Here is an 18,332-nt window from a genome sequence, read left to right on the forward strand (position 1 = left end):
TAAGTAAGAAACTCAAAAACTATTAATTACTAAGGATAATTACTTTGTATTGTTTGGTTTTATATTGATAAGTGAGTGTATGTATGTGTATGTGAATTTGTTTTACTTTTAAAAGAATAATTATAGTTTTTTGAAATAGTATGATACAAATTCTCTAATAAATCTGTTTAAAACAAAATGAATTTGTATGTGTCAATAAGAAAATATATCCCATCACTGGCACTGTGGAGGTATTGTATACACATGTGTATATACTATATATGCTATGTGTACATATAAATGTATAAATACACATATACTAGTATGTATGTATATATATGTATATATATATGCTGAAAATATAAAAATAATCTATTTTTCCTGTAGAGAATCTATATTCCATAAGGAATGAATACAAAAAGAAAAATGTGGAAGTTCAAATTATTAGCCAGAATGAATCTTAGCCTTTAGAAATCAAGATGATGAGAAAAGATTGGAAACAAATGACAGAGAAGAAATTGTGGTACTTTGGAAGCCAAGTTCACTTGACAGCTGTTTGAAGAAGATGAAATCTTTAGTTGTGTCAAATAATGCCTTTCAGTAAAGAAGGGTTAGGACTGAGAATCTCATTCTCCTTTTAGCAATAGAGAGGTTACTACAGATCTCACTGAGAAAAATCTGTGTGAGTTCAGGCTGAGTTTAGCAAAGAATGAAGGTATAGCATCATAAACAAAGCAGATACTTCTGTCAAGGTATTCTGATGAAAGGAGATCAGAACAATGGGGTATTGTAGACCTCCATTTTAGAGATAGTTTATGATATTTTATTATATTATTATATTATATTATTCATTTATTACTTAGTTATTTACACTGTTTTGTTTTTAGACAAGATATTATACAGCCCGGACTGATTTGAACTTGCCTTTATTTTCTCCAACTGGTCTTGAACTTCAGATTCTCCTGTGTGTGTCTCTCAAGTGCAGGCATTATAGCTCAAATTCTCCCATGTCTGGTTTTATAATAATTAATAATATCACTTTAAAACTGCATATGTACCAGTGTACTTGCATGTCAATATGAAAGAACTAAAGGAGAAAAATGAGCTTAAGGAAAGAATTCTGGGACAATGGGCTTTATTACCTATAAGGACAGAGTTCAAAGACAAAGAGGATATACATTCTCAGTATCTCAGGTTCCGACTTGTGGTAAAGAACTAGAGTTTGTGGTTGCTAGTGCTATCAAGCACAAAAATAGGTTGGTATTGGAACATTTTTGTTGCTACTAGTTTTTCAGTGAAAGAAGTAGCAAGCCATTAGTTCAAGATGATTGGGAACTGGAGATATTCCAAAAAAAGGAACATGAAACCAAGACTAGTATCTTGCTGTTATGTGTGGTATGTGTATCTTCAACAAGAGTACAAAGAATCAATCTGGAATTTAGAGGTTAATTCTCCTACCACAGGAGGGTAAACTATACCCAACACTTAAAGAGGATCTCCAGGAGTTTCACATGTGTAGTGAAGTTTGTGGCGCACTGGTTTCAGAATGGCCAAGAATAGAACAGAAAAAATCAGCAGAACGGAAAGCATATAGTTATAGTATTGCCAGATAGCTTGGGTGAACATTTCGGCACTTGATAAAGATGTCCAAGTAAGTTTGTGAAATTCAAATAAATGTAAGGTTAACTAAGAGATATTTTGACACATAATTTTAATTAGATGGATTCAGGACAATTGAATAATAACATGACCACAGTGATGCTTCATAGAATTAAAATGTATGTCTGAAAAAAAATGAAGCCATGCAGAAGTGAAATTTTTAAAGGGAAAAAGATTGCTTTCTAGTAGGGTTGAGTGAAGATACAGTTAGGAAAATGGGTATAATTGAAAATCAAAAATTGGTAGTCATAGAGAGTACTGTTCAGACGTGAGGTGGGGCTAATTAGCATTAATGAAACCAGTGTGAGCTGTGGGAAGAGTGAGGATATGAACTTAGGTGGGGAATCATATTCATAGTAGAAATGGATGTCAATAGAATGGTTGGATTGAATCCACTCAGGACAATCTACATGGGCAACAGAGTTATGAAGGACGGTGACAACAATGTCAGGAAAATTCCCCATGATCTAGGAACAGATTTTTTTTTTTAAAAAAAAAATTTTATTAGGTATTTTCCTCATTTACATTTCCAATGCTATCCCAAAAGTCCTCCATACTATCCCCCCCACTCCCCTACCCACCCACTCCCACTTTTTGGCCCTGGCGTTCCCCTGTACTGGGGCATATAAAGTTTGCATGTCCAATGGGCCTCTCTTTCCAGTGATGGCTGACTAGGCCATTTTTGATACATATGCAGCTAGAGTCAAGAGCTCTGGGGTACTGGTTAGTTCATAATGTTGTTCCACCTATAGGGTTGCAGATCCCTTCAGCTTCTTGGGTACTTTCTCACAGATTCTTAAAGGAACACGTTATAGGAGCCTATCAGCAATGAGGGAAAAAAGGTATTGGGATGTTCAGTCTGATGACTTGATACTGATGAGTGTTTTCAGAAAGGTGAGAGGATCTAGAAATGGGATACAGGAGAGACAACTAGTTGACTTCCAGAGTCAATCACATGAAGGAGAGATTCCTTAAAACCTGTCAGACAAGGTGCTTAGTCGAATAACTTAAACAGCTCTGAATGAGTCAAGAGCAATAATATTTGGAAGTTACAGGATGATTGTGAAGAGGTACAAAAGATGGGAGGGTATCATTGTTGGAACTATCCCACCGTTGGCACTCTGGAGGCTAAACAGGGGGGAAATAATCCATAACGTTCGAAGGCTATGTACCAGTAATCTAAGGCTGCTCTAATGACTTCCTAGAGAGGAGGGGGCTGAGACAAGGCACCTTATTTATTTTTTTTCTCTTGCAGTTCTTGACTCTGGAATCTCCATAGCTATATCCAAATGGGGAACTGAAGAGTTCTTCATTTTCTTGTTCACAGATGGCTGACAATGTTCTTCTCTTTGCTTCTTTGTGTGAGAGAAAGCAAAGAGGCAGCACAGGGTTCTCACTGCTTTTCCTCATAAGGACACTTGTGTGATCAAATCACCTCCAAGTACCTCATCTCTAAGGAACATGATATTAGATTTTAGGATTCCAACATATGGGTTTTTGGAGAAAAGAAAATTCTACTCCAGGATCTTTTCATTCTCTCTCTGTCTCTCTGTCTCTGTCTCTGTCTCTGTCTCTGTCTCTGTCTCTGTCTCTCTCTCGCTCTCTCATTGATTTATATAACATAACTCTTATGCCCCAAAATGCTCCCTTTCCACAAGCTGAAAACATTCCTGGATCAATCATCCTCATGTCCGTGTCTGTTTTGAATTCTCTTCTGGGCACTTCTAAGCATGCAACAAATTACTATGTTGTTCTCATTCCATTGTTCCCTCTGGACATCTGCTGATGAACACAAGGGATTAGGCAAGGGTGACCTCACTATGTTTAAACAGTTCTCCTGGGCTTCCTTTTGAAATATTGATTGTTAGCATAAAGGCCATGGAGGGATGAAGTTGGGTTGAGATTCTGGATGCATGTTGAAAATTGATGGGAGGAGAGTCCCTTGGTCCTGTGAAGGCTCTAAGTCCCAGTGTAGGGGAATGCCAGGGCCAGAAAGCTGGAGTGGGTAGGTTGGTGAGCAGGGGGAGGGGGAAGAGGATGGGGGGTTTCAGAATGGAAACCAGGAAAGGGGATAACATTTGAAATGTAAATAAAACACATATCTAATAAAAAAGAAATTGATCAATACTTTCTTATTTTCTTAATTTTGCCCATTATCACAATTTATGTGTTGGTCTACTTCCTGCCTCTCAACACACACACACACGTCTAACTTATTATCATTATATTTATATTTATAATATCATCACTATCATTATTACTTAATTCCCGTCATTTGATTTCATGCCTCTTCCATATTATGTAATTTCTAGTATATTTACTAGGAATAAGTATTCATCACTGCTTTTAATTCTAATACCAATGGTAGAATCAAGAAATTTCCTGCTAAAGTTATATGTTTAACCCACTCCCTTGCTCTGGGCTTCATATTTCTCAAGCTGTAGTTTCTAAATACTTCTCATCAAATTCAAAACCTGTAAACTGATTTTGTAACACATATAATTGGAAGAATGGTGTTTTTCAGTGAATTAGACCTTTATGTGTTCTCTGGCCTAAAGTCCTTCCACAGGTGACACAAATATGCTAATTAAAGGTCTGCCAAGCAGAGAGTGAGTGAGCTCTTTTACAATGCTCTAAGGGTAAAATGAGAGTTAGACAGCAGCATTTCTCTTTACAGTATTTTATTTTTTCTGAATTTAACTAAACAGAGCTGAAAAGAAACTAGTTACTAATAATTAGAGGCAAAGGGATTAAGACACCAGCCTGTTCTATGGGCTCTCAAGGTACAGGTGAGTTGAGCATTCACTGACCACGGCATTCAGTGTCTGAAACTCCACTGATGGTGACCCTCCAGTATGACTCTATTCCCTGGAGAAATGAAACCATCTTACTATAAAGATTAGTAAATAAGCTTAATTATAGTTTGGGTAGAGGAAGTAGCATTGTGAGGATTTATGGGCTACAATCATCAGAAGGAGACACCATGGCACAAGAAGCAGAAGCACAAAGGTTTATTGCCTTAAATTTCAACTATGAAGACTTTATGTGGACCTTCGTTTAATTATATTTTAAAATTCTCAATAAAAAAGTGAAACAGTAGAAAAGAGTATAGAATAGTGATACTGTAGTTCCTAATAAAATTTCACAGAAACAATGTTTTCACAGTCTATATTTATTTATTTAATAAATTCCATTGGTCACTTCTCAGGGTTCACTATGTCTTTTTCCTATTTGCTTAGAACAATGAAGAAAGGATTTAGAGTTTCCATTTTCATAGAATTCATATCATCATGCAAAAACTCACTATGCTCTAAAAGATATCGAATTTCAGTTATCACCTGTCTGTTATGAGTCTAATCTCTATTTGTAAACAGTGTGTCCCATGTTCTGGTTTGAGGGTTTCTTTCCTGCATCAACTTGAATAGGCAACCCAGATGCTAGGGTAACTGGTAATATACTTATAGTATCTCTGGATGAGACTATGAGAGTATTTCTGCAAGAGATTAGCCAATGTGATAGTAGATTCAGTTGGGGAGATTCACTTTCACCAATGTAGGCAGGCCTTGTTGATTCTGTTGAAATCCTAACAAGAATAGAAGGTCCAAAGAGCTGATTTTCTATGCTCTTGAGCTCTTGTCATTTATTTACCTTGGGCATTAGAGTGCTTTCTCTAGACCTTGGGCTCTAAGAGATGCTACATTTCTAACTAGTGCCTCATTACTTCTCAAGGAAGATGTAGCTCTTATGAGTACTGTGTCCTTAAAGCTCCCAGACTAAAACATTTCCATGTAACTCCAAATGAATCAACGATGCTCACCATCTCCTTTCAGGCACTCACATGTCCGATGATCATGCTATCATCCATGATCTTCAAAGTGGAGATGGGTCTTGCTTTGGATTACTCACCATACTCCAGTTCTCCATTATCATTTTCTGCTGTTAATGCCTCTGTCCCTGTGAATTGGCCTTGTTCCTCCATCTTCACGAATCTCCTACTTCCATTCACACTACTCCTCATTGTTCCTCACATAGACCACTAACACAGGTGCCTTGGTTGCTAGTCACTTCCCCTCCCCCTCTAATCCAGTGTGCCTATTGCCCTCAGAAAGATTTACAAAGTAGTCTACAAATATTACATGTGTAGATAGCAAAGGTAACTGAGTTCTAAAGAAGATTCCATGTAACTCTTTGTATTTCCCCCCAAAAAAAAACCTCTTGTACCAGACAGAATTTCCAGGCTGTTTGAAAAAGAGGGCATAATGGTGATTCTCATAAGACTTTAATGTGGATCAGAAAATGCTTCCTTTAAACTACCTTAGCCCTTTGGTATTCAACATTTGGATGCTAGACAAACATCTAGTGATTCTTCACACACCTATCTCTTATTTAGGTAGGAGTAGTCAATTTATTTGAAAAACTAATGAACTCTATATACTCCATCAGAGAAAATTTGAATTACACATATGAAAGTAGGTCATTTACAACCCCCAATGGAAACAATGCTAAAGTCAATCTATAAAATGACTTAGAAAGATACTTTTGTCCAGGGAGAATTAATGTGCATTTCTTAAGGTAATATTATCTGCCATGTTTGAGAACCTGAAAAAATAATTAATTCAAGTCAAAAAAATTCTTTAGAATTACTTTTCTTCTCTGTTTGTATTGAATTTCTCATGTCATTGATGGATTTCCATTATATTGCAAAGAAGTAAGACCCATCACTATGTTTGTGAACTGCTGTTAGACATATTGTGTTCCTGGTTGGAAAAAAAAGTGCCCTCCTAACAGGCCAAAGGTATTCTTTCCTTAAAAGAGCCCTGGACTGAATGTATATTCCTTATTGTGGAGCATGGGTGACTTGTGAAAATAAACCTCATGGCATGGGCATGAGAGCTCCTGTACCTGTAGCCTCTGGGTCTTCCTCAGTAGAGAGAGAGTGAAACTTGAATTTTTTCCTTCTGATTATACTTTGACATCCATAAAACTTTCTGAAATTTTCTATCTTTATTATCAATTTACCCATATACTTCTATGCAATGCTGTCTAATAAATATTGATTGAACATAAACCGTAAAGTCACATTAGATATCTAGCATAGCCTTGTTGATCGGATGTAAAATGTAAATTCGCATTAGATAGCTAATGCAGCCTTAATCTTAGAAAATATCTCAACACTAGTTTTTCCACCTGCTCATTCCACTGGAGCCTGGGGTATTTTTTATAGCATGTTGAGTGAGGTAGATACCAGTGTGTGTGTCTGTCAAGTCAGTTTTGGAACCAAATTGATCTGGAAACTGATTCCCTTACCAAGGCTATCAGAGGCACAATTCTTTGGAAAGAATCTCAGACTGAAACTTTGGTATAAGCTACATGGCATTCGACCATTCCTCATAACAAGTCCAAGATATGCTTTTCCTTAAGAAAGCCCTGGACTAGGAAAGTATTCCTGATTCTGGAGCATGTCTTATCCAGAGAGCAGAGCGAATAGAGCTGTTCATCCTTGAGAGCAGGGAGTTTCACTGGTTGTAAATCATCTGCAGAGGACTGTCATTTGCAAACCATGATCTTTCATGTCCAGAGTGATCCATTTCCTTCAGTATATGTAACTAGTCACAACATCACAGCCTTAAAAGCAGTAAGCCTTCTACTGGATGTGGGGTTAGTGAAGATTTTCTTTCCCATTCCATAGGTTCACAACTTGTTCTATTGACTATCTTTTATGTTACAGAAGCGTTTAAGTTTCATGAGTTTCCATTTATTAATTATTGATCTTAGACCCTGAGCCACTAGAATTCTGTATAAAAATCCACCCCTGCCCCCGTGTCAATGAGTTCAAGGCTCTTTCTCACTTTCTCCTCTATTAGATTCAGTGTTTCAGGTTTTATGGTGAGGTTCTTGATCTACTGAGACTTGAGTTTTGTGCAATGTGATAAGTATGGATCTATTTTTATTTTTCTATATGCAAACCACTAGTTAGACCAGCATCGTTTATTGAAGCTGCTTTCTTTTTCCATTATATGTTTTTGGCTTCTTTTTCAAAAATCAAGTGTTTATAGGTATATAGGTTTAGTTCTGGGTCTTTGATTCTATTCCATTGATCGACCTGTCTGTCTCTGTACCGATACCACATGGTTTTTATCACTATTGTTCTGGAGTATAGCTTGATTCCCTCAGAAGTTCTTTTATTGTTAAGAATTGTTTTCTCTATCCTGGGTTTACTGTTTTTCCATGTGAAGTTGGGAATTGCTATTTCTATGTCTATGAAGAATTGTATTGGAATATTGATGGGGATTGCCTTGTTGAGTCTGTAGATTGCTTTTGGTAGGGTGGTTGTTTTGTAGGTTAAATCCATGAGATTTATCAATCCACGAGAATGGGAGATCTTTTCATCTTCTGTGTCTTCTTCAATTTCTTTCTTGAGAGACTTGAAGTTCCTATCATACAGATCTTTCATTTGCTTGGTAAGAGCTATTAAAAAGAATGAATTTATGAAATTCCTAGGCAAATGGTTGGACCTGGAGGGCATCATCCTGAGTGAGGTAACACAATCACAAAAGAACTCAAATGATATGTACTCACTAATAAGTGGATATTAGCCCAGAAACTTAGTATACACGAGATATAAGAGACAATTTGTAAAACACATGAAACTGAAGAAGAATGAAGACCAAAGTGTGGACACTTTGCCCCTTCTTAGAATTGGAAACAATCACCCATGGAAGGAGTTACAGAGACAAAGTTTGGAGCTGAGACAAAAGGATGGANCATCTAGAGACTGCCATATCCAGGGATCTATCCCATAATTAGCCTCCAAACGATGACACCATTGCATACACTAGCAAGATTTTGCTGAAAGGCCCCTGATATAGCTGTCTCTTGTGAGACTAGGCCGGGGCCTAGCAAACACAGAAGTGGATGCTCACAGTCAGCTATTGGATGGATCACAGGGCCCCCAATGGAGGAGCTAAAGAAAGTATCCAAGGAGCTATAGAGATCTGCAACCCTGTAGGTGCAACAACATTATGAGCTAACCAGTACCCCAGAGCTCTTGACTCTAGCTGCATATGTATCAAAAGATGGCCTAGTAGGCCATCACTGGAAAGATAGGCCCATTGGACATGCAAACTTTATATGCCCCAGTACAGGGGAACGCCAGGGCCAAAGAGTGGGAATGGGTGGGTAGGGAAGTGGGGGGGGGAGGGTATGGGGGACTTTTGGGATAGCATTGGAAATGTAATTGAGGAAAATACGTAATAAAAAAATTTAAAAGAAGAGTTGCACCAAGATATTTTATACAATTTGTGGGTATTTTGAAGGGAGTTGTTTCCTTATCGTGTGTATAAAGGAAGGCTACTGATTTATTTGAGTTAATTTTATATTTGGCCACTTTGCTGAAGTTGTTTATCATCTAGAGAATTTCTCTGGTAGATTTTTTTGGGTCACTTATGTATAGTATCATATCATCTGCAAATAGTGATACCTTTATTTCTTCTTTGTCAATTTGTATCCCCTTGATCTCTCTTTGTTGTCTTATTGTTCTACTAGCACTTCAAGTACTGTGTTGAATAGATATGGGGAGAGTGGGCATTCTTGTCCCTGATTTTAATGGGATTGCTTCAAGTATCTCTCCATTTATATTGGCTGTTGGTTTGCTGTATATTGCTTTTATTGTGTTTAGGTATGGGGCTTGAATTCCTGATCTCTTCAATACTTAAAACATGAAGGAGTGTTGTATTTTTGTAAACTGGTTTTTCAGCATAATGTGATTTTTTTCCTTTGACATTGTTTATATAGTGGATTTCTTTAATGTATTTTCATATATTGAACCATGCCTACATCTCTCAGGTGAAGCCTACTTGATCATGGCAAATGATGATTTTGATGTGTTTTTGGATTCTGTTTGCTAGAATTATATTGAGTACTTTTGCATCTATATGTATAAGCAAGATTAGTCTGAAATTCTCTTTGGTTGTTGGGTCTATGTGGTTTAGGTATCAGAATAACTATGACTTCGTAAAATTAATTAGGTAGATTCCTTCTGTTTTTGTTGTTTGGAATAGTTTGAGGAGTGTTGGTGTTCGCTCTTCTTTGAAGGTCTGGTAGTACAGCCATCTGGCCCTTTTTATTTATTTATTTATTTATTTATTTATATTTATTTTTATTTTTGCTTGAGTGATTTTTAATGACTTCTATTTCCTGTGGTGATAAGGGACTATTTAGATGATTTACCTGCCCTTAATTTAACTTTGGTACATGATATCTGTCTAAAAATCATTCATTTCATCTAGATTTTCCAGTTTTGTTGAGTAAAGGCTTTTGTAGTAGGATCTGATCATTGTTTTTAATTTCCTCAGTTTCTGTTGTTATGTCCCCCTTTTCACTTCTGACGTGGTTAATTTGGAAACTGTCTCTGTTTCTGTTAGTTGTTTGACTGGGGTTTATCTATCTTGTTGATTTTTTCAAAGAACCAGCTTTTGGTTTTGTTGATTTTTTTTGTTTGTTTGTTTCATTCTCTTTTTTTCTAATTAGTTGATTTCTGCCCTGCATTTGATCATTTCCTGCTGTCTACTCCCCTTAGGTGTGTTTGCTTCTTTTTTGTTCTAGGGATTTCAGGGATGCCATTAAGTTGCTAATTTAGGGTCTCCCCAGTTTCTTTCTGAGGGCACTTAGTGCTATGAATTTTCCTCTCAACATTGCTTTCATTGTGTTCCATAATTTTGGATATGCTGTGTTTTTTTTTTTTCATTGAATTCTAGAACGTCTAATTTCTTTCTTTGTTTCTTCCCTGAGCAAGTTATCATTGAGTAAAGAGTTATTCATCTTTCTTGGGTACATGAGTTTTCTTTTGTTTTTGTTATTATTGAAGTCTAGCCCTAGTGTCTGGTGATCTGATAGGATGCATGGGATTATTTCAAACTTCTTGTATCTGTTGAGGCTTGTTTTGTGGCCAACTATAATGTCAGTTTTGGAGAAGGTACTGTGAGGTGCTGAGAAGAAGGTATATGCTCTTGTTTTAGCATGAAGTGCTCTGTATATTTGTTTCATAACGTCTGTATATTTGATTGATAACTTCTTTAGTTTCACTGTGTCTGTTTAGTTTCTCTTTCAAACACCTGTCCATTGGTGAGATTGTGGTATCTCACCCAATCATTGGACTGAACTGGGGACTCCTTATGGTTGAGTTAGGAAAAGGACTGAAAAAATGGAAGAGGAGGGTGACCCCATAGGAAGACCAGCAGTCTCAACTAACCCAGACCTCTGGAAGCTCCCAGACACTGAGGCACCAACCAGACAGCATACAGGAACCAGTCTGAGGTCCCCAACACATTTATAGTGGAGGACTGCCTGCTCTGGCCTAAGTGGGAGACCTTTTAGACTTCTTTGTGCCTATTTCTTGAGAAACTTGAAGCCCCAGGGATGGGGGAGGTCTGGTAGGGCAGGGAGCATCCTTTTGGAGAGAGGCAGGGAGGAGGAATGGGATGAGGATCTGGGGGTGTTACCAGGAAGAGAGGCAATATCTGGAATGTAAATAAAATAAAAAGGTCTCTCTAAGCCCACACTTCCTGTAAGTGAGCTTGCCAACTGCATAGTGTAAATAAATAGAAAAGTAGTGTTTTCTATTCTAGTTCTAAAAGGTGCTAAAGTACATGAATTCGTGGCCAAATATAATTGAATAAAGTCAGAAAATGTAACTCAGAGTATTATGTATGAGCCTAATGATAGAATAATGAGGGCTAAACATTGTTCCTAAATTGGCCAAAAAACAGTAGGGAATCTCTAGAAAGAAAGTTAAATTGGTGATAATGAGCCGACCTAGAATGTATGCTGTTGTCCCTTTCCTAAACAGGAAAAAAATCCCACTTTATGTGAATTTTAAACTTACTTCTGGATTTAATAGATCAAGAGTAACATATCAGTTATACAAATGTGAACTCAGTTTCTTAAATATTATTGTGCTTCTACTACATACCAAATACTTAGAACAAAATAGAATAGACAGAACAGAATAGAAATGCCTGCCTTAAAAGAATTAACCACATTTTCTGTACCAATTTCTCTGTTGAGGGACATCTGGGTTCTTTCCAGCTTCTGGCTATTATAAATAAGGCTGCTAAACCATCAACCAAAGAGTACACATGGAGGAACCCATGGTTTCAGACATATATAACAGAGGATGGCCTTGTCAGACATCAATGGGAGGTGAGGCCCTTGGTCTTGTGAAGGTTTGATGCCCCAATACAGGGGAATGCCAGGGCCAGGAAGCAGGAGTGGGTGGGATGGTTAGCAGGGGGAGGGGTGATAGACTAGTAGGTTTCAAAGGGGAAATCAGAAAAGAGGATAACATTTGAAATGTAAATAAGGAAAATATCTAATAAAAATTAATAATAAAAAGAAAGAAAGAAAACAATTAGCCATGCTTTCTTCACAGTATTGTTAATTAACAATACTAATATTTTTTTAAAAAATATTATGTGATCTTTACCTGACAATCTCAGTTAAACATCAGTTTTCATTCCATTATTGAAATAAAATATAATTTTAAAGATCTTAAAATTAAAGAAATGTGTGCCTTACTGAGCTAACATTCTAGATATAAAGCTATGAGGAAAGGAAAACATAACTGAGACATGGAAATCAGAAGCACTGAAAGTCATGGCTCACTTTTATAGATACATGAACAAATGCTATAAATGTCCTGCTGTTTGCTAGCCCATACTTTTATACCTTCTATGAGACAAGACATAGTCTATAAACTTAAGTTGTTTATACTAGAACTATGTTCCCTTAGTGACCAGACTAAAAGTCAACTCACATTGTCTCTGGAGATGCCATTCCTTCACGCTTGCCAATGAGTTATTTCCTAGGCTTGGGTGCTAGCATCCTTAGGTTCTTCCCTGACTCTAGTCTTGCTTTGGCTGAGGAAGAGGTTGTATTTTAATTAATATGTATTCTGTATCCATTTAAAAGTGAGATGCCTCATAAGTGAGTTACCAACTAGGATAAATGCCATTGAGGTGCCAAGACATAAAAATTGTCTGGATGTTAATAACTCTATTAGTTACAAGTGGGAGTAACCTGGACTGTCAGTATCTACTGACAAATTCTACAGAGAGTATAGAGCTCCTGTTACAACTCTGCCTCCATCAATGAAAGCATTGGCTCCAGGAGGACAAGGGATCCAATCCACCATTGTTGGGATGAAGCCAATGGATCTGACTTTGGAACTGTGAGTGTTCAATTTCTTTTCCACCAAGAAGTGTGTTCTATGTACAGTGTTTTATGCTAGAAATTGAGTTAATACTTTGACTATCAGTTAGGTTAGAAAGGAAAACAAAATTCCTACTCTGGACAGCTACTGTGACAGCAGCAGAGATTTCTTTTTGCTTTAGTAAAGCTCTGATTTCTGCCTGGAACAGCATAAGTGAGATAGGGTTGGACTATCAATGAAGTTAAATAGATATTAAAACTCTAGTGTGAAAGTTGGTTAATGAAAAGAATATTTACATGCTTTCAAAGTGTTTCCATGAAGACTTCTTATTAATTTCAAGGGAAAAAAAAACACCTCAATAATAGAAAAAAAATAGTACTCTAAAGAATCAAAGTACCATGTGCTTCCTGCTCCAGTTCCCTGAGAAAGAGTTCAAAAAAGGAATATATGAAATTCCAGCCAGAGAGCTTGAATAAAATCCACAGGATATACTTTTACAACTCCAATTTGGGGGGAAGTTTTTATTTGGTTAGGATTATTACCATTAGAAGGGGAAAATACAAAAAATACTAAAATAAAAAATTAAGTTCTGTGTTGCAAATAGCCTTGGGGCTAATTATATGTGATTTTAATTCCGTTCTCTCATTAGGGGTTGTGAACAAGGAATGCTTCAGTACTCAGGTGATTTTCTGTAAACCTTCTTCAGACCTTAATTTATAAACTAAAGGCTAGAACCAATGATTGGGCAGAGAAAGAGGGGAAGGTGGAGCTGAAGGTTTTGGGGGGAAAAAAGGAGAGAGAGAGACAGAGAGACAGAGAGACAGAGAGAGAGAGACAGACACACAGAGAGAGAGAGACAGAGACAGAGAGAGAGAGAAAACAACTGAGGAGGAAGAGGAGGAGGAGGAGGAGGAGGAGGAGGAGGAGGAGGAGGAGGGAGGAAAGTGGAGCAGAAGCACCTGGCCTGGAGAAATCACAGGTTCTAAGGGGTCTCTTATATGGGGAAGATGGTAGGGTAGTGGTAGATCTGCCTAATCTAGGTGCACAGCATGTATTCATATTAACTAAGTTGTGTTTTCATTGCCCAGGCTTATTTGGGTTGGAGATTTACCACAACAGTTCTCTTTAAAGGATAAGTAAATGAAATATTTGTCAACAAATAAAAATTAAAGTGAAAGAAAAAAAGTAAACTTGAAATTCCTAAAAACAAAAACAAAGAAAAAACTTAGTTCTTGAGACTACATTAGCTATCCTTAACATATTAGGCTATAGCATATTTTGTAACTCTTTTGTAAATGTTGAATTCTACTTCTTAAAGTTTTTGTCTCTTGTGAGGCTATGCCCTTGCCTAGCAAATACAGAAGTGGATGCTCACAGTCATCTATTGGATGGAACACAGGACCCCCAATGGAGGAGCTAGAGAAAGTACCCAAAAAGCTAAAGGGGTCTGCAACTCTATAGGAGGAACAACAATATTAACTAACCAGTACCCCCAGAGCTCGTGTCTCTAGCTGCATATGTATCAGAAGATGGCCTAGTCGGCCATCATTTGGGAGGAGAGGCCCTTGGTCTTGCAAAGATTATATGCCCCAGTACAGGGCAATGCCACGGCCAGGAAGCAGGAGTGGGTGGGTTGGGTAGCAGGGTGGGAGGGGGGAGGGTATAGGGGACTTTTGGGATAGCATTTGAAGTGTAAATGAAGAAAATATCTAATTTAAAAAAAGGTTTTGTTGATGGAGTTGGATCTGGGGTAAAGATCAAACTCAGAGCCTTATGCATGAACTCCCACTAAGCTATGCATCCTGCCACTACTCCTTATACTTTAGGATATTTGTGTGTATACACACACACACACACACACACACACACACACAGGAGCCTTTATCTCATGTGTAGTTCTATAGTACAGTAATAGATTCCATATAGCAATGATTTCTAAACTATGTCCCTTGTTCCTGAAAGGTAGATTCTAAACCCATGACATTTTCTAAGGGATGAGAATGTCTATCCTTATTATTCATATTTGACTCCTTAGAGCACATTTAATAGCGTGTGCTGATGAAATCATTAGAGATGGCAGATAGTTTTACAAGGAAGGCTAACCATGTTACTCAAGGATTGACTATTAGAGCACTTGATATCATTCCAAACTTTGGCAGAAAGTACAGAGAAAGGTCATGTGGCAATGACATCAATCAGGCACAGCTTAATCAAGTCCCAGTGAAAAACTGTAGGTGGCAAAGAGCAGGCGAGCCTCTCTGTCTGACAATACTAAGTATGTCATATTGATGTACCAAGAGAGTCATGTGAACAAGTAAGCCATAGAACTTCTGCACTTTCCTACATGTGCCTTACTGTGATTGGTTCCATTTTATGTTTTTTGTTGTTGTTACAATAAACCTGTGATCCTAAGCAAAGCACTCTTTTGGGTTCTCAGGGTCTGATCAGAACTGAGGCCTCAGTGGCTAGTGGTAAGGAGAGCTGATGGATAGAAAAATAGTTCCTTAACTCCTCTATGAGCCAGTCGCTGGCTGTTAGGGCAGCCTAGCAACAGATTTTGTCTTTAACCTCCTAAGTTTGGCCCAATTTCAGTTAATTGGTCTCAGAAGTCATGTAGATTCATTGTACTATTTTTATAAAATTGAGGAGTTACAGAGACAAAGTTTGGAGCTGAGACGAAAGAATGGACCAACTAGAGACTGCCATATCCAGGGATCCATCCCATAATCAGCCTCCAAATGCTGACACCATTGCATACACTAGCAAGATTTTGCTGAAAGGACCCTGATATAGCTGTCTCTTGTAAGGCTATGCCGGGGCCTAGCAAACACAGAAGTGGTGCTCACAGTCAGCTATTAGATGGATTACAGGGCCCCCAATGGAGGAGCTAGAGAAAGTACCCAAGGAGCTAAAGGGATCTGCAACCCTATAGGTGGAACAACAATATTAACTAACCAGTACCCCCACCCCCCAAGCTCTTGTCTCTAGCTGCATATGTATCAGAAGATGGCCTAGTTGGCCATCAGTGGAAAGAGGCCCATTGGTCGTGCAAACTTTATATGCCTCAGTACAGGGGAATGCCAGGGCCAAGAAGTGGGAGTGGGTGGGTAAGGGATGGGGGGGGGGCATGAGGGACTTTTGGGATAGCATTGGAAATGTAAATGAAGAAAATACCTAATAAAAAATAAATAAAATTGAAATTTAATTTTTTTTTAAATTTTAAAGCTCTCATAAACTTCTAGAAGAAAAAAAAAACAAAAAACAAGACAATGTTTAGTATACTACCCATGTGTGTCTTGGAACACATCTTATCAAATGCTGTGACTTATCTCATTAGGTAAATGAGTAAGTTGATAGATTCATTATTTTTCTGGAAGTTAGTTGGGATCGAAAAAGAGGGCTTGTTTTAAGGTAAATGGAATTTATGAACTTAAATTATAAAACTACGCACCAAGAGCTAAATAATGTGCCATTGCCAATGTGGATGCAGATCAGCTTTCAGCTAGAACAGCTAGGGCAATGTTAAATTTAACATTTCAAGATGCACTGGAAACATTATTCTTGGGAATAATAAATTGCAATAAATCAATCATGAAGATAGCTACCCAAAGGCATTTTTACAAGTCTGTGCCTGACACAAAGAAGATGCATTATAACACGTAATTCTGATTGCATTTAGGTTTTTGTTTTTCATGTGTGTATCTATTTTAAGATAATGACAAAGCCCCATCTATAGACATCTCTCACCACCAAATGCAACCTCTAGTGCCAGGAATGAGTTACACAGAATTAAGTTTTTGGACAAAGAGGTCCCACTGAAACTCCCAAACAATTCAGGCTATTGAAGGGGCTATGGGTTGCTCCCCACAAATTGATGGTAAAATGCTATTGCTGAAGACAATACCTGTATAACTCAGTGAGCATGGAGAACTCAAGCTGGTACTTACCGAGGGCCCTCACCCCCATTGACTACTTAGTGTTCAGGATACAAATCCAGATACAAACCCTTCAATCTATAAAGGTGACTTACCTGCATGATATGCTGACATAATAGTGTCACAAACGTTGTGAAAATACCAAACTGCAGTCTATTTAAGGCCCTGACTATGAGAAGGAATCCACACCTGACACTGCTCCAGTGGTCAAGATCTGAGACTAAATAGGCCAGGGACCTAGGGGAAAACCAAATACAACTGATTTATTAAAGGATTATAGCAATACCTCCTAACACTCTGCTACATTCAAAGATCATTTCTTTTCTTAGCCATCATCAGAAATGCTTCATCCTGCAGTAGATGGGAACAAATACAGAGACCCATAACAGTACTATGTGCAGAGAAGGAGGTACCTTGGAGCTCTTATTCCTAAATGAAATCCTCCATTAAGTCACTTCCCTAGGAGCCCAGGAAGCTTCACAGAGGAGGAGGCAGAAACATTGTACCAGCCAATAGGAGTGAAGGAAACCAGGGAAATAAGCCTTCTAAATACAACAGGGCTGATACGCATGTGAACTTGCAGAGACTATGGCGGAACAGAGCCTGCACAGGTCTAAGCCAGATGGTGTACCAACGCTAAGAGTGGACATAGACACAAGACCCCATCTCTAAACCAGCAGCTTTCTTCTATTGACAACCACATGCAAAAGAAAAATTAGTTTTCTCTAAAGAAGAAACATTGTGTACTGGGTATAAAAAACAAACAAACAAACAAACCACACTTAAGAGCAGGCCCTATACCCAGCGGAAGATGGCTAACATAAAACAAAGTAAATGGTAATTTGGGGAAGGTTCTTGTCTTATAGTGAATTGGCTAGGCATTTTTAAACTTTACACAGAGTTTTTGTTTACACATTATAGTTTTCTATTTTATTTTTTATGAGAGTTCTGTGTGTATGAGTGTGTGTGTGTGTGTGTGCATCTGTATCCATTTTTTGTGCTTTTTCTTTGACTCTTTTTTATGCTTATTTTTACTATTCTGTTTTTTGTTTGTCTGTTTTTAGGTGTCTGTTTTCTAAGAGAAAAAAAGAAAGGTATGAATTATAGTTGACTGGAAGGTGGGGAGATTGAGAGGATGTGGGAGGAGTTAGGGAAAGAAAACAGTAATCAGAATACTGTGTATTAAAAATGTTTTGAAAAAATATTTATTGTAACAAATACTACTTTAAGCAAAAATATAAGAAACTTGATGAAATGTTGACATCCATGAATCCTTCCTTGGAAGAACACTTTTTGTCCTTAAATCTGAAAAACATTTGAGCAACATATTGTGAACTTGGGGTAAAATTAATGAAATCCCAAAAACACAAGCTGTAAAGCACTAGCAAGTTCTCCCTACCTCATGTCACTTGTAATCTTTGTTAGAAAGATAAGAAGAAGAAGAAATAATGGCAAGTCAAAGGGATGGTGAAAACAGGAAGGAAGGAAGGAAGGAAGGAAGGAAGGAAGGAAGGAAGGAAGGAAGGAAGGAAGGGAGAGAGGGAGGGAGG

The sequence above is a fragment of the Mus caroli genome, chromosome 7 (genome assembly GCF_900094665.2).
Source record: "Mus caroli chromosome 7, CAROLI_EIJ_v1.1, whole genome shotgun sequence".
Lineage (NCBI taxonomy): Eukaryota > Metazoa > Chordata > Mammalia > Rodentia > Muridae > Mus > Mus caroli.